General features: G+C 43.5%; 1 protein-coding gene and 2 long non-coding RNA genes across 3 annotated transcripts in view; 2 read left to right on the plus strand and 1 right to left on the minus strand.

Moving 5' to 3' along the window:
- The window catches only part of ATRN (attractin), a gene marked incomplete at its 5' end in the record, with an annotated part of 270,653 nt that overhangs the window by 24,631 nt on the left and 219,147 nt on the right, over positions 1 to 26,875 (minus strand). The window lies entirely within an intron of this gene.
- LOC149445838 (uncharacterized) lies at positions 9,614 to 13,442 on the plus strand. The gene is made up of 2 exons (XR_016306314.1): positions 9,614 to 9,701; positions 12,742 to 13,442. It is a non-coding gene; the product is annotated as an uncharacterized LOC149445838 (long non-coding RNA).
- LOC149445839 (uncharacterized) lies at positions 25,905 to 26,462 on the plus strand. Its single transcript, XR_016306315.1, has 2 exons — positions 25,905 to 26,057; positions 26,143 to 26,462. It is a non-coding gene; the product is annotated as an uncharacterized LOC149445839 (long non-coding RNA).

Consider the following 26,875-nt stretch of genomic DNA (forward strand, 5'->3'; position numbering starts at 1 on the left):
CATGTACTGGTTGTCTACATGATGTAACCAGTTTCTAGGAATTGGTGATAAGGCAATGGTAAGACTCGGTGGGGTAGGATAAGAGCACTTATAGCAGAACTTAGCTGTATCTGAGCACCACAAATTGAAAATACCATTTCATTCGATTTTAATATTCAAAGCAAACTCCCCCATATATTCATGTCTCCATGCTTTATCTTGTTGAGAAATAACTATGAAAAAAAACCCCTTTGCATGTCTAGAATTGGGCAGATGATTCATTTAATTCCCTGGAATCCATCTGCCCTTAGTTCAGGTATGAAGGCAGGAGGGTGTGCTTAGCAGAGAAACCCCTACTCCAGATGAAAAAAAAAAATTGCCCATAAAGACTGGAATGTATGACATCATTTTGGTCTATGCCCAAAACCAGGAAGCAAATGAAACACCAAAAAAAAAAACAAAACAAAAAAAACAAACAAAAAAGTTTAAACGTTACCTTCCTCTATTTAATAATGTTAGCAGCATAAAGATTCAAAATAGTTAAAGTAATTCTAAAGGCTTAAATAAAAAAAACAAAACGAGTTACATTTACCTGTTGTGTGCAGTGGTTTTGCACAGAGCAGCCCTGTTCCCCCTGTTTTCGGGTGCCCCAGGAGCACTCCTGGCCGCTCCCTCCTGTCGAGTGCATACACATCAAGCAGCTTGCTAAGGGGGCAACCAACCATGCACACTCATGAAGCCACGGCTTGGCCTTGCCCCCTCTCTCTTCTCATTGGCTTACTGTGATTGACAGCATCAGGAGGCACTTGCGCCCGCTGCTGTCTCAGCCAATGAGGAGAGGGGGTCCTGAGATAGCCAAGACCACACATCGCTGGATCGGGGGGGGGGGGGGCTTAGGTGAGTATTGGGGGGGGGCTGGGGAGCATGCTGCACACATTAGCATGTTTACCTGTATGCATGGAATGCATGAAGGTATAACACCTTGAGCCTTTACAACCACTTTAAAGGCAAAACATATTTTTTTAGTTTTGAATAGAGTGGAGAGGGATAAGAACACCGTCCGTTTGCATTGCAGTCTGTGCCCCAATTAGGGAGATTGTTCTCTATCTCTGTCCTGTAGACCATTACTGAAAGGTAAAGTAACAGAAAACACCAAATGTTGGGCTGACGTCAGAACAGTAATAGAGGGGAAATCTTCCAATAGGGACACTAGTTCTGGTGACACTTCAGGATTGCCTCACTTTGGAGGGATTTCCTCCCACTTCCTGTTTTGGCTATGGGACAGGAAGTGAAGGGAAATCTCTCTTATAGGACACCAATGACAAAAAAAAAAAAATCTCTCTATCAAGAATGTAAAAAAATATTTTGCCTTTAGTTACACTTTAAAGTTTATTCATAGAGAGAAAGTTCCACTTTATGGGAATGTATGTTGTTTTTGTATATCTTACATTGCATGTGGCCAAGACTAAAACAAAAAAAATGTTTTAAATATATTTCAGGTCAACATGAGGAATGAAGAGTAAATAAATTTGATTCTCATAATCATGCAGCACTGGATACTTTTCAAAATTTTCAGCTTCTCCTTGCTGTTTAAAAAAAGAAAAAAAAAAGTCTACTTACAGAGCTCAGTAGCTTATGCTGAACTGTAGATGCACATACAGTTGCAAGAAAAAGTATGTGAACCCCTTGGGATTACGTGGAGTTTTGCATGAATTGGGCATAAAATGTGCTCTGAACGTCATCTAAGTCACAACAATAGAAGAACACAGTCTGCTGAACATAATACTACACAAACATTAGATGTTGCCATGGTTTAATTGCACATAACATGTAAACATTCACAGTGCAGGGAGGAAAAAGTATGTGAACCTTTGGACTTAATAACTGGTTGACCCTCCTTTGGCAGCAATAACCTCAACCAAATGTTTCCTGTAGTTGCAGATCAGACCTGCACAACGATCTGGAGTCATTTTGGACCACTCCTCTTCACAAAACTGTTTCAGTGTAGCAATATTCTTGGGATGTCTGGTGTGAATCGCTCTCTTAAGGTCATGCCACAGCATTTCAATTGGGTTGAGGTCAGGACTCTGACTGGGCCACTCCAGAAGGCGTATTCTGTGCTGTTGCAGCCATTGTTTTGTTGAATTACTTGTATGCTTTGGGTCATTGTCCTGTTGCATCACCCTTCCTCTGCGGAGCTTCAGTTGGCAGACAGATGGTCGTACGTTTTCCTGCAAAATGTCTTGATAAACTCTGGAATTCATTTTCCCATCAATGACAACAATCCGTCCAGGCCCTGAGGCAGCAAAGCAGCCCCAAACCATGATGCTCCCTCCGCCATGTTTTACAGTGGGGATGAGGTTTTGATGTTGGTGTGCTGTGCCTTTTTTTCTCCACACACAGTGTTGAAGCTGGAAAGGGTTACTTTTTCTTGCAACTGTAAGTTAGTGGGTGAGATCAGTGACTCCTCCCCCTCATTTCCCTGATCTTCAGGTGGCCCAATCTGAGGTTATCAGCCAGAGACTTTGGGGTTCATTTACTAAAGACTTTTCACCTATCAAATAAAATACAGTGTGGACAAGGTAAAGCTGTGTTCACTTTGAATAACCAATCATGTGTTAAATTTTTTTTTTTTTTTTTTTTAATGCTCCTCACACATAATTGGGCATTCAAACAGAACACTGTTTCACAGCCTCTGTCTTTAATAAATCAGGCCCGGACCGTCTGAAAATGCACTCCTGTGCACATAGTGCTCCGAGAATCCTTTGTCAAGGGTGAACCCTGCATTCACACCTGAGCAGTGCGGACAAAGAGCGTATGCCTGGAGGTTTTAAGGAGTTTTTTTCAGGGTTTTTTTTGGCCACAATTCAAGTTTCAGGAGCTTGTTTTCTGGGCTGAAAAAAAGGATGAAAGGAATTCTTCATGCGCAAAAATGCATGTTTACAGGCATTTCCACTAAAGTCTAAGGATTCAAAAATGCATGACTACTCTAAAAAACAAACAAACAACTTATGTACTTTTCTGAGCACAGGGATTACAGCGTAGGGGGCTGAACATACAAGTGTGAACAAGTACAATTAGTGAGAATGGGATTCTGCATGATCAAGCATAGGAAAACAAGCAGAAAAACACTCAAAGGAGAATGTGCAAAAAAAAAAAAAAAAAAAGGAAAAAAAAAAAGGAAAAAAAAAAAGGAAAAAAAAAAAAGAAAAACCACCCAAAGTTTCTAGTTTCTATTTAAGTGAAGACAAACGCTGATATTGTAGCATTCTATTGCTGTGTTGTGACCTGGAGATTGGATGTTAGGTCATATGACCCACACTGCAGAGAGGCTGCCAATATTGACAAGCTTTATGAAGCAATTTCAAAACCTACCATCATCTCCTGCTAAAAATCAGATCTAAGTCAAGTCTACTATCATTAACCACTTCCCGACCGGTCGTTGTATATAAACGGCCGGACGGTGGCAGTGCAGGGTCAGGTGGCCGTTTATAGACGGCCTCCCCGCACCCTGCTTGTGCACGGTCCCTGGGAGCGCTCAGCACCGCAATCCGGTGCCCGCTGTGTCCTCCGGACACATTGAAACACTGATCGTCGGACAGGACCTCTGTACGAGGTCCTGATCATGTGATCACTGATCGGCCAATCAGTGATCACATGCAAAGTAGCAAGCAAGATGTCACTTGTGACATCATTGCTTACTACATGTGAAATCTGTGAATGATCACAGAGGTCACATGGTACAAGGCTATTCACAACAGCCTTGTACCATGTGACAAGCTGTGACCAATCACAGCTCACTCAGTACTTTTCAATGACAGAGAAAGAGAAATGATTGCTTTTACATCCTATATGGGTATAAAAGCAATCAGTGTAAAAAAAAAAAAAAAAAAAAAAAAAAAATGTTCATCACCCCCCACAAGTAATTTTTGGTTATAAACTAATTTGGATTTTTTTTTTTTTTTTTACTAAAAAGATAATGGAACACATTTTGGCCAAGATTTATGATGAAATATTATTTATTTGCAAAATGTTATTAAAAAAACCCCACTTTTTTCCAAAATGTTTGGACTTTCACTTATAGCAAAAAAAATAAAAATCCCAGCGGTGAATAAATACCACCAAAATAAAGCTTTATCGATCTAAAAAAAAATGGTAAAAAATTCATATGGGTACAGTGTTGCATGACCGCGCAATTGTCATTCAAAGTGTGATAGCGCTGAAAGCTGAAAATTGGCCTGGACAGGAAGGGGGTGAAAGTGTCCGGACAGGAAGTGGTTAAATAGAACATTTACATGCTTGCTGTACGGATTACTACATTTCACACTGCTGTGAGGTCTCCAAACTGTGGCCCGCAGACTGGGTGTGGCCCTTTTGCTCGTCTTGATCTAGCCCTTGAGGCATTATTCCTCCCACTGACACCAACGATGGGCTACTATTTCTACCACTGGCACCAGGGATGGGGAATTAATTCTCCCACTGACACCAATTATGGGGCACTATTCCTCCCACTGACACCAATTATGGGGCACTATTCCTCCCGCTGACACCAATGATGGGGCACTATTCCTCCCACTGAAACCAATGATGGGGTACTATTCCTCCCACTGACACCGATGATGGGGCACTATTCCTCCCACTGACACCAATGATGGGGCACTATTCCTCCCACTGACACCAATGATGGGGCACTATTCCTCCCACTGACACCAATGATGGGGCACTATTCCTCCCACTGACACCAATGATGGGGCACTATTCCTCCCACTGACACCAATGATGGGGCACTATTCCTCCCACTGACACCGATGATGGGGCACTATTCCTGCCACTGACACCTATGATGGGGCACTATTCCTCCCACTGACACCGATGATGGGGCACTATTCCTCCCACTGACACCGATGATGGGGCACTATTCCTCCCACTGACACCGATGATGGGGCACTATTCCTCCCACTGTCACCAAGAATGGTTTTAGTCTGGCCCCCCTAAAGTGTGAAGGGCAGTAAACTGGCCCTTTATTTGGAATGTCTGGAGACCCCTGCTTTATAGCATAAGCATGTACATATAGATGAGTAAACGTTATACACAGCACAAAAAAACCAAAGTTGCAGAGCACAGGAAATTTCAAGAAGCATGAAAAAAAAACAAAAACATCACAAATATCATAAATAAAAGGAGATAAATAATTCAGCAAGTGCACAATAAGCAAGGAGCGCAATAAATCGTGGAGTAAGTTTAATGCAGACACGGCATGGTGCGTATTAAAAGTGAAGAGGTGTATAGAGCGTGGAGAGACGGGGGAGTCTGACTACACACGGGGGAGAACCATTGCGCACTCATAATTATTATGAAACTAAATCAAATATTACAGCCTAGGCAAATGATAATACATCCACAAATTACCAGCACACATAATGTGAAATTAAAAGTTTAACTACCCAAACAGAGCAATATACAAATGAAATATGAAAAATAATTACATCTATTTCCATACATAGCTATATGGGCCAAAGGGGCCAAAGGTCGAAGTTTGGCTTCCTGCACTCCTTTAGTTTTGGTCCAGAGAAAGGCAATACAGATTCCATCTAAAAGGTATTGCTGGGATTTACTCACAGGGGGGGGAAAAAAACATCCTGACCAAATGACGGCAATAAGATCATTAGTTCTCTTCATCAAAATACTTCCATATTGTTTCGGTATAAGAATTGCAGTTATTGATTGAAATATAAAACTTTCTATTACTGATCCTACCATTACTACGCTTCATGTAGTAAGCAATTCCACATTAACCACTTTATCCATAATCCAATCATAAACTGGTGATAGAATTTTTGGTACATGAGATTTTGGCACCTAACAACCCAAATGACATGGGTGCACCATGAACAAATGCGCATTTCGCTGTAACAATCTGCACCAACACCGAACACTTAGGGGCCAGTTCACACTATATACGCTTCAGTTGCTTTTTTTTTCTGCATCCAAAACACACAAAAGTAGGATATATGGTTGTCAGTGTCCTAGTTCACATAACTGCCTGCAGTTCCAGTGCATTCCAGTTGCATTTTTCCTGCACGGAACTGTACTGGAACACAGTAAAAGACAACCAAAAATGCACTGGAATGCACATGTACCCATTTAATAATTGAAGAAAAAGAGGAAAAGCCCTATGGGAGGCGGGGTGGGAGCAGATGTGTGCCTGCCTCTGTGTGCAGGGTGAATGGCCTTGTATCCTTTCTTTCTTCTCCAGTTTTCAGCAGGCAGCCCCCACACAGCTCTTCTTAGCACATGCTATGTACATCGATGATTTCACTGCCACCTTTACATGGCAATAGCAGGGTTTGCAAAGATATATGGTGCACACAAAGTGGATTCATATCCTTTGTGGTTCTTTAGCAATATTAAAGTTTTTGTGCATGGAGTTAAAGTGTTACTAAACCCAAGACCCCACATCCACTATATCCGGTCTCCCCGGACACCCCGCATTCACTATATCCGGTATTCCCCGGACACCCCGCATTCACTATATCCGCTTTCTCCGGACCCCCCATTCACTATATCCAGTCTCCCCGGACCCCGCATTCACTATATCCAGTCTCCCTGGACCCCGCATTCACTATATCCAGTCTCCCCGGACCCTGCATTCACTATATCCGGTCTCCCCGGACACCCCGCATTCACTATATCCGGTCTCCCTGGACCCTGCATTCACTATATCTGGTCTCCCCGGACCCTGCATTCACTATATCTGGTCTCCCCGGACCCCGCATTCACTATATCCGCTCTCCCCGGACCCCGCATTCACTATATCCGCTCTCCCCGGACCCTGCATTCACTATATCCGGTCTCCCCGGACCCCGCATTCACTATATCCGGTCTCCCCGGACACCCCGCATTCACTATATCCAGTATTCCCAGGACACCCCGCATTCACCATATCCGGTGTCCCCGGACAACCCGCATTCACCATATCCGGTGTCCCCGGACACCCCGCATTCACTATATCCGCTTTCTCCGGACCCCCCATTCACTATATCCAGTCTCCCCGGACCCCGCATTCACTATATCCAGTCTCCCTGGACCCCGCATTCACTATATCCAGTCTCCCCGGACCCTGCATTCACTATATCCGGTATTCCCCGGACACCCCGCATTCACCATATCGGGTGTCCCCGGACACCCCGCATTCACTATATCCGCTTTCTCCGGACCCCCCATTCACTATATCCAGTCTCCCCGGACCCCGCATTCACTATATCCAGTCTCCGTGTTACTAAACCCAAGACCCCACATCCACTATATCCGGTCTCCCCGGACACCCCGCATTCACTATATCCGGTATTCCCCGGACACCCCGCATTCACCATATCGGGTGTCCCCGGACACCCCGCATTCACTATATCCGCTTTCTCCGGACCCCCCATTCACTATATCCAGTCTCCCCGGACCCCGCATTCACTATATCCAGTCTCCCTGGACCCCGCATTCACTATATCCAGTCTCCCCGGACCCTGCATTCACTATATCCTCTCTCACCAGACACCCCGCATTCACTATATCCGGTCTCCCCGGACACCCCGCATTCACTATATCCGGTCTCCCTGGACCCTGCATTCACTATATCTGGTCTCCCCGGACCCTGCATTCACTATATCTGGTCTCCCCGGACCCCGCATTCACTATATCCGCTCTCCCCGGACCCCGCATTCACTATATCCGCTCTCCCCGGACCCTGCATTCACTATATCCGGTCTCCCCGGACCCCGCATTCACTATATCCGGTCTCCCCGGACACCCCGCATTCACTATATCCAGTATTCCCAGGACACCCCGCATTCACCATATCCGGTGTCCCCGGACAACCCGCATTCACCATATCCGGTGTCCCTGGACCCTGCATTCACCATATCCGGTCTCCCCGGACCCTGCATTCACTATATCCGGTCTCCCCGGACCCCGCATTCACTATATCTGCTCTCCCCGGACCCCGCATTCACTATATCTGCTCTCCCCGGACCCCGCATTCACTATATCTGCTCTCCCCGGACCCCGCATTCACTATATCCAGTCTCCCTGGACCCCGCATTCACTATATCCAGTCTCCCCGGACCCTGCATTCAGTATATCCTCTCTCACCAGACACCCCGCATTCACTATATCCGGTCTCCCCGGACACCCCGCATTCACTATATCCGGTCTCCCCGGACCCTGCATTCACTATATCTGGTCTCCCCGGACCCTGCATTCACTATATCTGGTCTCCCCGGACCCCGCATTCACTATATCCGCTCTCCCCGGACCCCGCATTCACTATATCTGGTCTCCCCGGACCCCGCATTCACTATATCCGGTCTCCCCGGACACCCCGCATTCACTATATCCAGTATTCCCAGGACACCCCGCATTCACCATATCCGGTGTCCCCGGACAACCCGCATTCACCATATCCGGTCTCCCCGGACCCTGCATTCACTATATCTGGTCTCCCCGGACCCCGCATTCACTATATCTGCTCTCCCCGGACCCCGCATTCACTATATCTGCTCTCCCCGGACCCCGCATTCACTATATCTGCTCTCCCCGGACCCTGCATTCACTATATCTGGTCTCCTAGGACCCTGCATTTACTATATCCGATCTCCCCAGACCCTGCATTCACTATATCCGGTCTCCCCGGACCCTGCATTCACTATATCCGGTCTCCCCAGACCCTGCATTCACTATATCTGGTCTCCCCGGACCCTGCATTCACTATATCCGGTCTCCCCGGACCCTGCATTCACTATATCCGGTCTCCCCAGACCCTGCATTCACTATATCTGGTCCCCCACAGTACACACAACATGGAAATGCAATAATTTTTGTAAATATAAACTGCTAAATCCCTTCTCATTAGCAGAATAGAGCAGTCTTGTGACTTCTATCAGTGTGTTTAGTAACACTTTAAGCTTTCAAGTGGTTATTACGGTCACCTGATTTTTATCTTAAGGTATATGTAAACCCTCACCTTTTAAAACAACCCATTCAGTTTAAAATAGGAAAGAAAAGCAAAATGTGTGTATACATAATAAAAATATATTATAAATACCTTTTTTTTTTATAAGTGATAGCATACCCTCTGTTCTCAGCTACATAAGGAGCTCAAAGAGCTGGGAGAGGAGAAACAGCATACACAGATCTCCCTAGTGAATGGCTGTGCAGAGGAGGCGTGTCAGCACAAGCCTGACCATTGGAGGAGAGCAGGCTGAGTCAGCAGAAAATTGACGACGCTGTGCTCTCCCGCCTAGTGTAGTCAGTTTTTAATAGGAAAGCAGAGGGACTGACAGGATCACAAAATATTCCACACAAAGGAAGCAATACAAAGAGAACAGGATACTTTTACAGCTGGCATATCTCAGGGATTTGAAATGTTGAGTTTACGTATTTTTATGCGTTCCCTGCATTAATGTAAAAAAAACAACAAAAAAACACAAACACATTCCTATGGCGTTTCTTCACAATCCCCCCCCCCCCCCAAAGTACAGGACGCCACTCTCGATCCAGCAGTGTCCCCACTGGCAGCCCACTCTCCTCTCTTACTTCCCTGAGGGCCTCTGGCTCCTGCTGCTGTCAGTCAAACCTTGTGAGGCTGGATAGGAAGGAGCGTGTCGCACAAGTGCCCCCACAACACGGTTTGCTATGGGGGCAGACAATGCCGCTGGGGGACCACCGAAGAGGTAAGGGACAGTCCTGCGCAATACCATGGCACAGAGCGGGTAAATATATCATTTTATTTTAATTTTAAAAAAAATGGATGTCAATATCACTTTTAGTATAAATGCTCACCGTTTTAGTTTAGTTATACTCACCAATTTTTTTTATCCACACACCCCTGCCTCAAACACAGAGCATCCCCCCCCCCCCCCCAAGGGGGTCACATCACTATCCAGCGTCTGCAGCTATGCCTATAACCATTGAGGTCATTTAATTTGGGACAATAGCGGACCATAAGGTCCTGTGAACATTACACGTGCTATGCTTTTATTGGCCTGGATATTTAAAAAAAAAAGAAAAAAAAAAAAGGTGTATAAAAAACGAGGAACAGAAAGAGCTTCAATCTGAGTAATGGTCAGGGAAGGAAAGATGAAAAGCAGCTAAGAAAATAGAGGCCAGTCTGTGCCGATGATTGCAGGCTGTTTGTGCAGTAATTGTCTAATGAGGGAGAACACACTGTCCTCGGCACTGGTCACCATCATCCTGACGCTGCGGAGAACGGCACAGCAATTCCACTTAATGCCTGCTCTCTGGCTGCATACAGCACTTATGTTTAGATGCTAAAGGTCAGGTCAAATCACAAAGCTGATTTTTAATGACATTAAGGACCCTTTCACATGGCTGGGTTTAAAAACATGGGATGCGTTTTGCAAAAATGCATGTCCCGTTTTGGGTGCGTTTTGTGCGAAATGTAGACATGGGACTCCAAAAACGCATCAAAAGTGCACCACGAGTGCATTTTTGATGTGTTTCCTATAGAAATAAATGGGAGGTGTGCTTTTGACATGCACACCAAAGATGAAGCTTGTAGGACTTTTTAAAACGCATCGCAGCAATGTGAACAGCTACATACGTTTTAAAGGGGAATCATTTTCACACGCTTTTTTTTGCACTGGAAAGGTGTGTTTTAGAACAGCGCAAGCGCATCAATGTGAAAAGGGCCCTAAATTACATTATGGCTTTTATAGCAATTGTATGTTAGATAGAATATATATATATATATATATATATATACATATACACACACACACACGTGTGTGTTTTTTATATTATATATATAATTTATTTTTATTTATTTTTTTAATTATTTTTAAATTTGCTGTTTTTTTTTTTTTTTCTTTCCTCATGAAAGTGAAGTTACCCTTTAAAAGGCCAGCAGCAAAGGGTTACCATGCAATATATCACCTGTCAGGACAGACAGTGTGCACATCTAATTTACAGATGATTAGATCTGCCAGCATACTACAGACAGGGTTAAAGTGGAACTAAACTCTCTAAATCAATATTTACTAATTGTATTCCTTGTGCTTTAGCGTCAGTAAATAGATAGGAATGTATATTGTATTTACTTGTTTTAAACTTTTTTTTTTTTTTTTTTTTAACATTTCTTCAATTGCTTCCTGGTTTCGGGCCTGGGCCAAAATGATGTCATACATCCCAGGAGTCATGTGCATTTTTTTTTTCTTTCACCTGGAGCAGAGGTTCTCTCAGCTAAGCACACCCTCCTTCCTTCATGCCTAAGCTAAGGGCAGTTGGATCTCAGGAAGTAAATGCTACATGAATCATCTCCCCGTACTCGAGATGGCCATGACCAGGAATGCTAGGGGGTGTGTTTTCAATGAACTAAAGCATGGAGACATAGATGGATGGGGTAGTTTGTTCTGAAATAAATAGTGTTTCAGTTTGTGATGCTCAAACACAGTTTAGTTCTGCTTTAATTATAATAAACACAACTCCCTAGCCCCTCCTTACCATCCGGGTACTCCGGTTTCCTCCTACACTCCAAAGACCTGCTGGTAGGTTAATTGGCTCCTGTCTATATTGGCCCTAGTATGTGTATGTATGAATGTGAGTTAGGGACCTTAGATTGTACGCTCCTTGAGGGCAGGGACCGATGTAAAATGTACTATATATGTAAAGCGCTGCGTAAATTGATGACGCTATTTAATTATCTTTAATAAAATAAAATAAATCTAGAAGGAGAAGCCTTCAGAAGATAGCAAGTAAAAGGCCTGATTCACACTACGATTTCATTCGATTTCCAATGCAATTACAGTTAGGTCCGTATATATTTGGACACAGGCACAGTTTTCATACTTTTGGCTCTGTATGCCACCAGAATAAATTAAAACGAAACAATCCAAATGAATTTGAAGTGCAGACTTTCAGCTTTAATTCAAGGGGTTGAACATAAATATTAAGTACAAATTTTAGGAACTGCAACCATTTTTATACACAGTCCCTCCATTTTCAGGGGCTCAAATGTAATTGGACAAATTAATATAATCATAAATAAAATGTTCATTTGTAATATTTCATTGAGAATCTTTTACTGGCAATGACTACCTGAAGTCTGGAACCCATGGACATTACCAAAGACTGGGTTTCCTCCTTTCTGATGCTTTTCCTGAAGTCTGGAACCCATGGACATTACCAAAGACTGGGTTTCCTCCTTTCTGATGCTTTGCCAGACTCTAACTGCAGCTGTCTTCAGTTGTTTTGTTTGTGGGTCTTTCTGCCTTTAGTTTTGCTTCAGCAAGTGAAATGCATGTTCAGTTGGGTTGAGATCAGGTGACTGACTCGGCCATTGCAGAATATTCCACTTATTTTCCTTCAAAAGCTCCTGGGTTGCTTTTGCAGTGTGTTTTGGATCATTGTACATCTGTACTGTGAAGCTCCATCCAATCAACTTTGCTGCGTTTGGCTGAATCTGGGCCGACAGTATCTCTCTAAACACTGCAGAATTCATCCGGCTGCTTCTGTCACATCATCAATAAACACCAATGACCCAGTGCCACTGGAAGCCATGCATGCCCATGCCATCCCACTGCCTCCATCATGTTTTACAGATGACGTTGTGTGATTTGGATCATGAGCTGCTCCAAGCCTTCTCCACACTTTTTTCTTCCCGTCAGTCTGGTACAGATTAATGTTAGTTTCATTAGCACAAAGAATTTTTAGATGTTTTTTGGCAAAGTCGAATCTGGATTTTCTATTTTTCAGGCTTATGAATGGTTTGCACCTTGTGGTGAATTCTCTGTATTTGCTCTCGTGAAGTCTTCTCTTGATTGTAGACGGACAATGATACGCCCACCTCCTGGAGAGCGTCCTTCACTTGTCTGGATGTTGTGAATGGGATTTCTTTACCGTAGAGAGGATCCTGCGATCATCCACCACTGTTGTCTTCCGCGGACGTCCATGCCTTTTTATGTTGCTGAGCTCACCAGTGCATTTTTTTTTCCTCAGAATGTACCAAACTGTTGATCTGGCCACTCCTAATGTTGCTGCTATCTCTCTGATGGATTGGTTTCATTTTTGAAGCCTTACAATGGCCTATTTCACTTGCATGGACAGCTCCTTTGAATGCATGATGTAGGTTCACAGCAATAGATTCCAAATGCAAATCCCACACTTAGAATCAACTCCAGACCTTTTACCTGCTTAATTGACCTGGCCAAGAAACAGCATTTGATTCAATTGTCCAATTACTTTTGGTCCCTTGAAAAAGGGGGGGTGGCTAATCTTAAGCACTGTAATTCCTAAACCCTTCCTCCAATTTAGATGTACATACCCTCAAATTAAACCTGAGAGTGCGCACTTTCACCCCATATCCATTATATAACTGTAGCTTGAATATGTTTTGGTAAATACCTGAAAAAAAATGAAAATTGTGCCTGTGTCCAAATATACTGTATATGGACCTACCTGTATGTAGTGCAACTGCAGTAGGACTTGGTGTGTTTTTTATGCGATTTTCATACTACTGCAATTTCTGGAGGAGGATAATAGTTGGGGTAAAAACACCAAAAGTGTAGATGTGTTTTTGATGCGTTTCCATGGGCATAAAATTGCACTGCATCACACCAAAGTAACCCTTCCACAGTCGCATCACAGTTGAGTTGCATTGATGTTAGCAGGCACCACCAAAATGCATGTGATTTCCATTGTCATGCGATTCAGTGAGACCAAAGTTGCATCTGCGATTGCACCATTAAGAACCAGGCCTAAAGCCAAGTAGACATTTTTAAATCTCTAAACCGTGCTATGTGAATTTATAGTTGAACCCAAACTAGCAGTTATCCTAATTTGGTTGCAAAAATTGAAACATACTTTATTAAAGAATGTCTGCTAAGAAGAGATTTAGGTTTATATCATAGTGACACCAACTGCAATCCAGTACTTTGTTTTAGAGTCATCCTTTAAACTCAGTGGTACAGAGGAAGTCCTGTCATCTATGTTCTCCTCTAATAGATCACTGAAGACCAACATCCAATCTGTATGTTCACAGAAGAGCAGACACCCCCAGGGAAAGGGGCACACTGACACAATGTGAAGGTATTTCAAAGTGAGCGGATTGGCAGCTTTTTCAGGAACTTTGGGAATCTGGATACCGTATAACTGTCTGGTACAAAGTCTCGTGTCACCAGCAGAGTTTGCACTCGTTTAGCTCTCCTTTCCATTCCCTGGACATCCAGGACGGTCTGAGGCTGCCAGTTCTGTTCAGCCATCATCAGAGAAGTAAAAATGCTTGTCCAACACGAGATGTGAGAGGCGACAACCTGTCACAATTAATAATGAGCAAGACATGAAACGATCTGTGTGACATTTCAGATGCTGCCTCACATTACCAGAAGCACATTTTCTTCCCGCAAAGTTTAATTACAACCATTTGCAGCCTCTAAGGAGCGAGCAGAGGAGGATAAAACCACAGCACTGTGCTTTAGTGACTGGCACGTGTAGCTTGCAGCACTGGGGTCCAGAGTTCAATATCAAACAGGTACATTACATGTATGGAAATATACAGTGGGGATCGAAAGTTTGGGCACCCCAGCTAAAAATTTGTATTAACGTGCATAAAGAAGCCAAGGAAAGATGGAAAAATCTCCAAAAGGCATCAAATTACAGATTAGACATTCTTATAATATGTCAACAAAAATTAGATTTTATTTCCATCATTTACACTTTCAAAATAACAGAAAACCAAAAAATGGCGTCTGCAAACGTTTGGGCACCCTGCAGAATTTATAGCATGCACTGCCCCCTTTGCAAAGCTGAGACCTGCCAGTGTCATGGATTGTTCTCAATCATCGTCTGGGAAGACCAGGTGATGTCAATCTCAAAGGTTTTAAATGCCCAGACTCATCTGACCTTGCCCCAACAATCAGCACCATGGGCTCTTCTAAGCAGTTGTCTAGAAAACTGAAACTGAAAATAGTTGATGCTCACAAAGCTGGAGAAGGCTATAAGAAGTTTGCAAAGCGTTTTCAGATGTCAATATCCTCTGTTCGGAATGTAATTAAGAAATGGCAGTCATCAGGAACAGTGGAAGTTAAAGCAAGATCTGGAAGACCAAGAAAAATATCAGACAGAACAGCTCGCAGGATTGTGAGAAAAATTTCAAAACCCACGTTTGACTGCACGATCCCTCCAGAAAGATCTGGCAGACACTGGAGTTGTTGTACACTATTCCACTATAAAGAGATACTTGTCCAAATATGGTCTTCATGGAAGAGTCATCAGAAGAAAACCTCTTCTACGTCCTCACCACAAAAATCAGCATTTGAACTTTGCAAATGAACATATAGACAAGCCTGATGCATTTTGGAAACAAGTTCTGTGGACCGATGAGGTTAGAAATTGAAATTTTTGGCCGGAATGAGCAAAGGTACGTTTGGAGAAGAAGGGGCACAGAATTTAATGAAAAGAACCTCTGTCCAACTGTTAAGCATGGGGTTGGATCAATCATGCTTTGGGGTTGTGTTGCAGCCAGTGGCACAGGGAACATCTCACGAGTAGAAGGAAAAATGGATTCAATAAAATTTCAGCAAATTTTGGATGGTAACTTGATGCCATCTGTGAAAAAGCTGAAGTTAAAGAGAGGATGGCTTCTACAAATGGATAATGATCCTAAACACACCTCGAAATCCACGGGGGATTACATCAAGAGGCGTAAACTGAAGGTTTTGCCATGGCCTTCACAATCTCCTGACCTCAACATAATTGAAAATCTATGGATAGACCTTAAAAGAGCAGTGTGTGACAGACAACCCAGAAATCTCAAAGAACTGGAAGACTTTTGTAAGGAAGAATGGGCAAAGATACCTCAAACAAGAATTGAAAGACTCTTGGCTGGCTACAAAAAGCGTTTACAAGCTGTGATACTTGCCAAAGGGGGCAGTACAAGATATTAACTCTGCAGGGTGCCCAAACTTTTGCAGACGCCATTTTTTTGTTTTCTGTTATTTTGAAAGTGTAAATGATGGAAATAAAATCTAACGTTTGTTGACATATTAGAAAAATGTCTAATCTGTAATTTGATGCCTTTTGGAGATTTTTCCATCTTTCCGTGGCTTCTTTATGCACATTAATACAAATTTTTAGCTGGGGTGCCCAAACTTTCGATCCCCACTGTATGTTCTCCCTGAATTGAATGGATTCTCTCCTGGTGCTCACAAAACACAATGGTACAATGGCTGGGCTCAGCCCACAGTTGCCCCAGGGTTTGCCTACGTCACTGTCTACATCACATTAAACGTATTCGGGGGGAGTCAGAGATTGATGTGAATGCTACTGTGGGTATAGGGCCTGTCCTCACTATGGTGCTGTGCTAACATGGCACCGCCAACCACCTCTGGAAGGATGCGTGTTGTAGAGCATCTTGCGTTGCAGTGGGTTGCCGCAAAAAAGGTGCATGCACAGTTTTGTGGGCATGCACTGCAATGTTCCATCAGCAAGGTGCGCTGGGGTGCCATTCAAATGAATGCATTGTTTAACCTGTGCTGCATGGCATTGCACCTAATAGTGTAACTTCATAGTGTAAATGGACCATCAAACTCTGTGTGATATACTTACATCGCACATACAGATAAAAGAGGACAAACGCCTAAAATATGGAGCGTTTGTGCACATAAAGCTGAAGTTTAGGTATGGCAATTTTTTCATAGTGAGATTGGTCCAGCTTGGACCAATGTAAGAATGCATGTGCCATACCTGTGGGATCCCCCCCAGGAAGCTTAAAATCACTGTAGTCAGCACTGCTGCTACCTCTCTATACTAGCTTCCAGGTTCTGTACTGAATGGCTGCCCGACGGCATTTTGAAAACAGAAGGTCGCTCGGTCAGCACAGCTTCCATACTGGGAACACCTTGTATGTTTTCAATGAGCGCAAAGCATTCTCAGATTGAACAAAATGGAGAGGCAGAGCGGAAACCTTACAATCACAACCTCATCCAATCAGAACACTTTGCATTCACTGAGAAAATGCAAGGTGTTCTCTGAACAGCGCCCATGCCAAGCAAACAACTTCCTTTGTTCACTAAGCAGCAGGGCAGCCACTCGATATGGGACTTGGAAGCTAGCGGCAAATAGGGATGAGCTCAGGGGTGTTTGGATACTAGCCAGGCTAGTCCTGCCAAGAAGCAGCCACTGCAAACCGGTAATCATAAGCAGCCAAGGCATTGCCTGCACCGCAGCTATACGTACACACAAGGGGCATGTATATGTGCAGCTCCGGGGTGGGGAATGCCTCGTCTGCCTATAATTAGTGACCTGCACCGCAGCTATACGTACACACAAGGGGCATGTATACATGCAGCTCCGGGGTGGGGAATGCCTCGTTTGCCTATAATTAGTGACCTGCACCGCAGCTATACGTACACACAAGGGGCATGTATACATGCAGCTCCGGGGTGGGGAATGCCTCGTTTGCCTATAATTAGTGACCTGCACTTCCAGTTCCCTGGCAGGACAGCTCATATGGTTTCAGACTAGTATCTGAACATGTCTGAGTTCTGATGGCAATAATTGGAGTAGCAGTGCCAACTGCAGTGATTTCCATCTTTCTCTTGAATCCCATAGGCATGGTATATACATATTTACATTTGTCCAAGCTGACCCAATTGGCCTATTGGAATTCAGCTTGATTCCAGAGGTGACAAATTTTAGGAAGGCACCACAATCAGTCATCATTATCGCTGTTTTATAGGTTGCTGGAGTCCTGGTTGCCCAGAATGCCAGAGTAGTGGCTGCAACTGCCATCCGGGTGTTAGGACGGCCACAGACAGAGCAATTTTTTTTTCTTGGAAAGAAAATCACTTGATTCCTCCATCAACATAGTCTGTGTCAATTGGGGAATATCTCCCACGGATTTATAGTGTTCTCCCGGTAAGGGGTGGTTGTGTGGGTGTCCCCACCAAGAACACAGTGGTTACTACTAGCAGCTACAATAACTGCTAGCAATAATCGCATGTAAAATCCGACATGCGAGTTGTACTCAAATTGATGGATTGGTAAACTTGGGTATATTGAGCCTGCTCATACATGGTTCAAACCTCAGCTGATCCCTGCTGAATCGGCAGAGAATCGAACAGTCTATGGCTGGCTTTAGATTCTGCAATGTCATCCACATGGCTTTTATATGTGGGGGTTCCTACAGACAACTTCGTTTCCTGCAACACTTAAACATTTCACATACAGCAAACTCTTCACAGAATGGATCATCATGGAGACCAGTCTAAGAGGAATATGGAACCTGCTGTTTCGGTGAGGCCATTCTCATGCTTCTAGAGACCCAGGACAGGCATGCAGCCAGTGAAACCAGGGCCCATGCATACTTGTGATGCATCAAAGACTCCCTAAGAAGAGAAGCAATGTCACCAATGGTATCTTCCTGCTTCAATGCCTTCCACATCAAAATAATACTCTGCAAACAATGGTCCACATGGCAACGACTAGAACTTACAAGTGAAGCTGGTTCCAGCAGCTGCAGTGCCTTCCCTTCATGCACTGGGGTCTGATTATAAAGCAGGGAATGTGACTTTCAAGCATTCTCTGGTGCACAATCTTCCAGGTCTATATTTTTTAATTAAACAGTGACTGGTTCTCCACCAGAGAATGTTCTAGTGGAAGTCACATCCATTGCTTTATAAGTTGACCTAATGATATCCAATACAATGAAAGTGTAAAAAGCCGTACAAAGCAAAGTCAGGGAAATGAAAGAGGAGGAAAAGAAAGCTACTTAAACCAAAAAATGATGACCCCTGCAAATGTCTGTAGGTAAAGGTGTGTTTTAGGGGAGGCAGACTGTGGACAGTGGGAGTAAACAATGCCACATTGTTGGTTTCAACAGAAGGAATAGTGTCCCATTGTTGGTGTCAGTGGAGGGCATAGTGCCCCATCATTAGTGTGTGAGAATTTTTTCCCCATTTTTGGTGTCAGTGGGAGTATAAAATGCCCCATAGTTGGTTTCAGTAGAAGGAATAGTGCCCCAATGATAGTGTCAGTGGAGGGAACAGTGCCCCATTGTTGGAGTCAGTGGAGTGAATAGTGCCCCATTAGTGTCAGTGTGAGAATTAGTTCCCCATTTTTGGTGTCAGTGGGAGTATAAAATGCTCCATAGTTGATGTCAGTAGAAGGAATAGTGCCCCAATGATAGGGTCAGTGGAGGGAATAGTGCCCCAATGATAATGTCAGTAGCAGGAATAGTGCCCAATGATAATGTCAGTGGAGGGAACAGTGCCCCATTGTTGGAGTCAGTGGAGTGAATAGTGCCCCATCAGTGTCAGTGTGAGAATTAGTTCCCCATCTCTGATGTCAGTGGGTATAAACAATGCCCCATAGTTAGCGGCAGTGCAGGGAATAGTGCCCCATCACTGATTATAAAGCAGTGAATCTGACTTTCATCAAACATTCTCTGGTGCAGAATCTTCCAGGTCTATATTTTTTAAATAACAGTGACTGGTTCTCCACCAGAGAATGTTCTAGTGGAAGTCACATCCACTGCTTTATTAGTTGACCTAATGATATCCAATACAATGAAAGTGTGAAAAGCCGTACAAAGCAAAGTCAGGGAAATGAAAGAGGAGGAAAGGAAAGCTACTTAAACCAAAAAAATTATGACTCCTGCAAATGTCTGTAGGTAAAAGTGTGCTTAAAAATGTGTTAAAAGGTGAAATATACCTGATAGAGGGTATAGCTCAGTACTGCAGACAACCGCTCATAGAGGCACCACTCCGAGCTGAAATATCCAGGAAGCAAACAGGGCATAGAAATCCTCCACGGCCGTCTTGTATAACACTATATTAGTGCCATGAATCTAATCTGTGTGTTAAACTCCATAATGGCACTAAAGAGATCCCACGTTCAGTCTCTCTGTAGCCATAGAAGCTTTTAGTCATTAAACTGCAGTGTTGGAAAGTATTCCCTGGAAACTTAGGGGAAATTAAACCAAAAAGGAAAAAAAAAAAAAAACTTATAAAGGTACATTCCATTAAAATCTGGAAATTTAGCATGTAAATCCAGACAGATTGCAGAGTTTACCTAGTCAGACCCTTTAACATCCTGGAAGTACTCAAACACACTGGTCCCGCTTTGTAACAACTTCTGGTTGCAGGAACAACTACGTGCAAGTCTGGGATTCTGAACACCAGGGATCACAGAACTGGCAGAATGTATAATTATGCAGGACTGGAATAATTAAAGTGGAGGTAAACTCTCTCAATAAAAGTCAGGAAAGTAAATTCACTCTTGTTCAGCTCTTGCACTAAGCCACGCATGCACAGCTCAGTGTACATTCTTGGCAAGATTCTGTGCCAAGATGAGGTAACTCCCGCGTACATGCACAGGCATTACATTGTTACATCCTTGCCAATCAAGAAGGATCAAGACTTGGAACCAGGAAGACTGAGCGATGATAAAATCACCAGAGATAAGGAGGACTGCAGCTGTTGCTGGAAGAAGGCATCCAGAAGGGAAACAGAACAATGCGCAAAAAATAAAACATGACAATTATTTATGACAGTGGGGAATTCACAAAGCTACCTGCACCATTATAATGGGACAGGAAAGGAAATTGGCAAGAGTGGAGCACTCAACGCTAACAAAGCAGGTCTATCGGCAACACCGGCTCCAGTTTTTATGCGGAGTGAAAAAGAAAGACGTGATAGGGAAAGCTCATTTCCCTGCCTGTATGGCCAGCTGTTCACCCTGGTAAACGCAGGGTTAACAGCCTTCCTTGTTTCCTCTCAATTGAACTGCACAGTGGCTAAATGGTTAGCACTTCTGCCTGGCAGTACTAGGGTCATCGGTTCGAATCCAAGCCACGGCACCTCCTGCCTGGAGTTTGCATGTTCTCCCTGTGCCTGCGTGGGTTTCCTCCGGGTACTCCGGTTCCCTCCCATACTCCAAAGACATGCTGGTAGGTGAATTGGCTCCTGTCTAAATTGTCCCTAGTATGTGTATGTATGAATGTGAGTTAGGGTCCTTAGATTGTACGCCCCTTGAGGGTTAGGGACTGATGTGAATGTACAATATATATGTAAAGCGCTGCGTAAATTGACGGCGCTATATAAGTATCTGTAATAAATAAATAACTGGGGGGGGGGGGGGCTCTGAAGTAGGCAGAAATGGCATTAACAAAATGGAGCCTATCCCAACTACTACTACTTTAGTAATTAAATCCCAACTACTAAAATGTCAGCTAAAATCAGCCAAAAACATTAGATATGTCAAAGCAAAAGTTGTGCAAAATCATTTTTTTTTCTTTAGAAAGCAGCCACAGCCTGGATAGAAAAGCCTACCCCCTTCCTGCCAGTTTGGAAATGAGAGAGCAGAGAGATAACCTCAGTCTGCTGCTTCTTTGCTGTCCCGTTCACATGCTGGGGAAAAGGGAAAACACCACCAACTGTAAAAGATAGCGGTGTCATCTTTCTGGCTCTGCTAGGTTGGTAGGGTTGTGTATATCTCAGGACAGAAAGAAGAAAAATAAAAATTCTTTGACAGGGTAAAGCCACAATATCTAGATTTTATCTGGACTTTTAGAGGTTTGTCTAGAGCAGGGGTCTCCAAACTCTCAAAACAAAGGGCCAGTTTACTGCCCTTCAAACTTTAGGGGAGACGGACTGTGGCCAGTGGCAGTCAGCAGAAGGAATAGTGCCCCATCATTAGTGTGTGAGAATTAGTTCCCCATTTTTGACGTCAGTGGGAGTAAAAAACGCCCCATAGTTGGTGTCAGTAGAAGGAATAGTGCTCCATTGATAGTGTCAGTGGAGGGAACAGTGCCCCATCAGTGTCAGTCTGAGAATTAGTTCCCCATCTCTGATGTCAGTGCGTATAAACAATGCCCCATAGTTATCGGCAGTGGAGGGAATAGTGCCCCATCACTGGTGTCAGTGTGAGAATTAGTTCCCCATCACTGGTGTCAGTGGGAGTAAACAATGCCCCATTGTTGGTGTCAGTGGAGGGAATAGTGCTCCATCATTGGTGTGTGAGAATTAGTTCCCCATTTTTGGTGTCAGTGGGAGTAAAAAAATGCCCCATAGTTGGTGTCAGTAGAAGGAATAGTGCCCCATTGATAGTGTCAGTGTAGGGAACAGTGCCCCATTGATAGGGTCAGTGTGAGAATTAGTTCCCCATCTCTGGTGTCAGTGGGAGGAATACTACCCCATTGTTGGCATCAGTGGAAGAAATAGTGTCTTAAGGGCCAGATAAAGGCAAGTAAAAGGCCACATCTGGCTCACGGGCCACAATTTGGTGACCTCTGGTCTAGAGTTTAACATTAAAAATAATACACAAAAGTTTCTCTTTGCTCACGTATGGCTGAAGTCTGCCTTGACTCCACGTTGGTTGGGTTGCAGTCTACAGGTATCCTGCAGTCAACCGATTCCTGCTGTCAATGCTTGTAAGTGATAGTCAGTGCGCCAATGACAGAATAAAGAATGGCCGTGATTTCATTAGGAGACTCTCTGTACCGGCGACATTTGATAAATCAATCAGTTTCTCCGACAAGAGCTGAAAGTTACATGGGGAAGAGCGCAAATTGCCACTTAGATGTCTTCACTTCAAATTAAAAAGCCCTTTCAAGGCTGGATTGACTAGACATTAATTCTTTCCAAAGCACCATAAAGACTTTTAATCACTGTGTGACTGACGGGAAGAGAGGACAATACAAGTGGGAGCTGCAGAAAATAATGGGTGACTGCAAAACAAAATACTGTAAACAGCATAATAAGGTTTAATGAAAAAACAATGCATATGCAAATAACAAAAAGGTATTTAAAATGGAAAGTGTTGTCTTTTCAAAGTTTTTGTTTTCCTTTCTTTTTTGGTTTTAAAGGGATTATATATATATATATATATATATATATATATATATATATATACACATATATACACACACACACACACATATATATACCCATAGTAGTGTTAAAATGAAAGTTTTAAACCCTTTTTAAAATAGTTAACTGGGTATTATAAAAAGCATGTCAATCCTCTATTTTCTAGGGTATATATGTAAATGCAATTAACTTAATGTAATGTATATCTTATCATTATGTGTTACTGTTTTGCTTCATCTATGTGCAGTTGGTAAGTATATTTGATGTAAGAATAGGATATGCAATACAATGTATGTGTCTACTGAAAACAAAGACTTTCTAGGGTAGGAGGTGGAATATCTTAACAGTTGTTAAGCAAGTATAATGAGGGCTTGCAACGGAATACAGAGCTCCCTCTCTCAAACTTTTAAACACTGAAAAACCCTTGAAATTACTTTCAGGTCTCAGGGAACCCCTGCTTAAGGTTACTCAAGACACATTGGTGAGGTGGTCAGTGGGAAGAATGCTCCTTACATTGGTGATCAGTGGGAAGAATGTCCCTTACATTGGTGATCAGTGGGAAGAATGCTCCTTACATTGGTGATCAGTGGGAAGAATGCTCCTTACATTGGGGGTCAGTGGGAAGAATGTCCCTTACATTGGTGATCAGTGGGAAGAATGTCCCTTACATTGGTGATCAGTGGGAAGAATGCTCCTTACATTGGGGGTCAGTGGGAAGAATGTCCCTTACATTGGTGATCAGTGGGAAGAATGCTCCTTACATTGGTGATCAGTGAGAAGAATGCTCCTTACATTGGGGGTCAGTGGGAAGAATGCTCCTTACATTGGTGATCAGTGAGAAGAATGCTCCTTACATTGGTGGTCAGTGGGCAGAATGCTCCTTATATTGGTGGTCATTGGGAAGAATTACCCCCTTACAGATAGCTAAAAAGATCATTGGTGTCAGTGGAAATTTATCTAAGACACAGAAATGTGCTCATTACTCAAGGAACCCCAAGCAACCTCAGGAGGAACTCTAGGGTTCCGTGGAACTCTGGTTGAGAAACCCTCCTCTAGAGACTAATCTATCTATAATCGCTATATTTCAAGCGGCCTTGTCACCTTGCACATTCAGGGCAAATTTACATTGTTCCTAAAGCCCATTCCTCAATGGAATTATATACTTCTCTTCAGGGAGCTCTACCATTGTTCCTTCCTCTGGCTTAGCCGCCACAAAACAAGTATTCTAGCATGAGGAGGTCACATGGTCCCCTGTATTCAGAAGCACCGGGTATTATGCTGCAATTATGATGGGAAAAGGAGCAGTAGGTGATTGCTGTGAAAGTGCATAAAGCTAGGTCAAGAGGTGGTCTTTAAAGAAATCCTGAAGTGACAGCAGCTCATGCTTCAGAGTAGAACATCACCAACACTCCAAGGATGTGTTTCCATGATTTATTGTGAAAGGTCAGACTGTAAACGTTTTGGAGCTTCGCAGGGTCCATCACTGAGTCCTGTTGCCCTGAAAAGGGGAGACCCTGCAAGACCCCAGCACATTGGCAGCCTAACGTTGGCTTCACAGGGTCTCCTTTCTCAGGACAACTCAGTAATGGTCACCAAGATACACTGGCGAAGGGGATCCTGCACAGCCCGAATGTTGGAAGTCTGACTTTGGCCTTGCAGTGTGCCTTTCCCTAGGGTGACTCATGAGTTGCCTCATGGAAGTGGACCCTGCAAGATTCAGACACTTTGATTCTTGTTACATTGTTCTTTCACAATAAAACATAGAAAAGCATCCTTGGGAGTGCTGCCAGCTTCCTCCTTTGCAACTTTAGTTGTGCATGGTTCTATCAGTCAATACCAGCACCCACTGAAGCCAAAAGGTTCAAGCATGCTTTGCTTGGGACTTAATTACAAGGTTTCAAATTTGACTCCTTTAAAAGGTATTTGTTATGGCAGGTTAGTAGGTTTTGACTGCCTGGAGAGAATGTATGTTTCTTTTCATTCATACACAGCTTTAAGTGCATCTGGCCTTTCCTTGTGTATTTTAAAGGAGAAATATGACCAAAGCTTGATTGGCCATACTTCTCTTCTGGGTCACAAACGTGCACTATTTACTACACTCTAGCGACCCAAATTCAGCTGACGGTGGGCTAAAGCCTACTGCTGACTGATGTCTAAAAGTCCAGGCTCTTTAAAGATCCAATGTTTATGTCAGGATCCACCCAGATGTTGATACTTGTTCATTCGTTCACAGAGCTCTGTAAATGAATGAAGTGGCTGTGCAGGCAGGGCCCCGCAAAGCCTGCGCTATTCTCAAAAAAGTAACAGCTGGTACGGGAAACTTCTCCCCATACTGCTGTCACAGGGACAGAGGGCGAAGACTCCAAGGTGGGAAAAGCGGGTGGAAAATGTTCCCAAAGGTGAACGTATCCTTTAAGGACAGTGGGGAATTTTTTACCTTAATGTAGAGAATACATTAAGATAAAAAAACAGACTTTAGTAGTACTCTAAATGTGTGCGTGTACATTTATTTCATGTGTGAAGGTTCTCATTTATCCAGGTCATTGTATATCTACAGTAGTAAAAGTTTGTCACGTTCAACTGGACCTGTTCTGCTGAAGACATTTCACAGCTTTTCCAAGCCACTTCTTTAGTTCCAATGAGTGCTACACCATGCAAATTGAGGAATAAACACCTATTACAGACTTCTTGACACCAAGGATGGGATTCTGTAACTCAAACTGGCGGACTTCACAACTTCCACACCCCCGTTTTGTTCTTGGACAATAAACATCTACACATTCCATGGCGACTACCCCTTGGTGCTACCCTTGAATATAAATGTTGGGATATTTTCCTGACACTCAATCGAACTGAAGTTGCCTGAAGAAGCTATGAAACATCTTCAACATTACAGAACAAATCCAGTTGAATGTGACTACGACTGGCAGATTTTTTTTTCTTTAATTAGAAATCCAGCTCTCCAGTGTTTAAGTGGAGTAGAAGTTCACTGATTGACTGCCTGCTCCTGCTTCCAATAAGTTACTACTCTTTAATGCTTCTACAGGTTATTAAAAACCAGCAATGAATGATTGCGACCTGTGAGAGGAAATGTTCCAATCTACTCCACACTGGAGGCCCCAGCACATGAATAATGAGAATCATCAGAGGGCTAAGAGTATCTGAATACAACTCCACATCTGTCACTCGGGCTGCGTGCCCAAGGTAATGGGGACACTTTTAAATCTTAGGTACAGGGACACGGGGTGACGACATTGGAAACCTCTGAAGTGCCTCTCTGCTCTCATAGGAACGTGCTGAACAATGGACAAGGGGATTTCAGCTGCATAAGGAGGAATGATAAGTTGACTATCAATACAGGAAGGGGTTCTTCACTGTAACAGTTGTCATGCTGAGAAGTACCTTACCCTGCAGCTAATGCCATGGATACAACTACTACAAAACCTTGCGGAAATACTTTGATCCAAGCAAAGTTTTTATTAAAGGGTAACTCCATTTTCATGGAGACAAAACCGCAAATAAAATACTACTGCATATACAATTGCGACACAAGTCATATTGTAATTGAATGTTATTAAAAAATACCTTTCCTCCATGGTGGATAACATACGTAAGAGCTCTAGATCTCTTTCTTTCCGTGAGATGGCCCTTAAAGTATTAACCCGCTGACATTATACCCTCTCTAGACTACACATCATGTTCCCAGAGACTTCCCATCTTTGCTTTCGGGGTTGTGGCCTAACTGGCACCCTTGTACATACATTTTGGGCCTGTCCAGGCCATACATTGATATGGAGTAAGATCTTTGCAGTGGCCTCTGCTTTTGGCTGATGCCCCAGTGCATTTGTCTATGCAGGCTTGCCTACTGGGAGCCCATATCCAGGGACATGGACTGAGGCTATGAGGCTGATTTACACCATGTGTGTCTCAGCCCTATGGGCCATTGCCCTTCACTGGAAATTACCTACGGTGCCCTGGCCTCAATTTTACGAAGAGTTGATGCGGTGATGCTCATGGAACGT

This window comes from Staurois parvus, unplaced genomic scaffold (genome assembly GCF_062004578.1).
Source record: "Staurois parvus isolate SC_StPar_1 unplaced genomic scaffold, SC_StPar_1.0 ptg000708l, whole genome shotgun sequence".
NCBI classification, from domain to species: Eukaryota; Metazoa; Chordata; class Amphibia; order Anura; family Ranidae; genus Staurois; species Staurois parvus.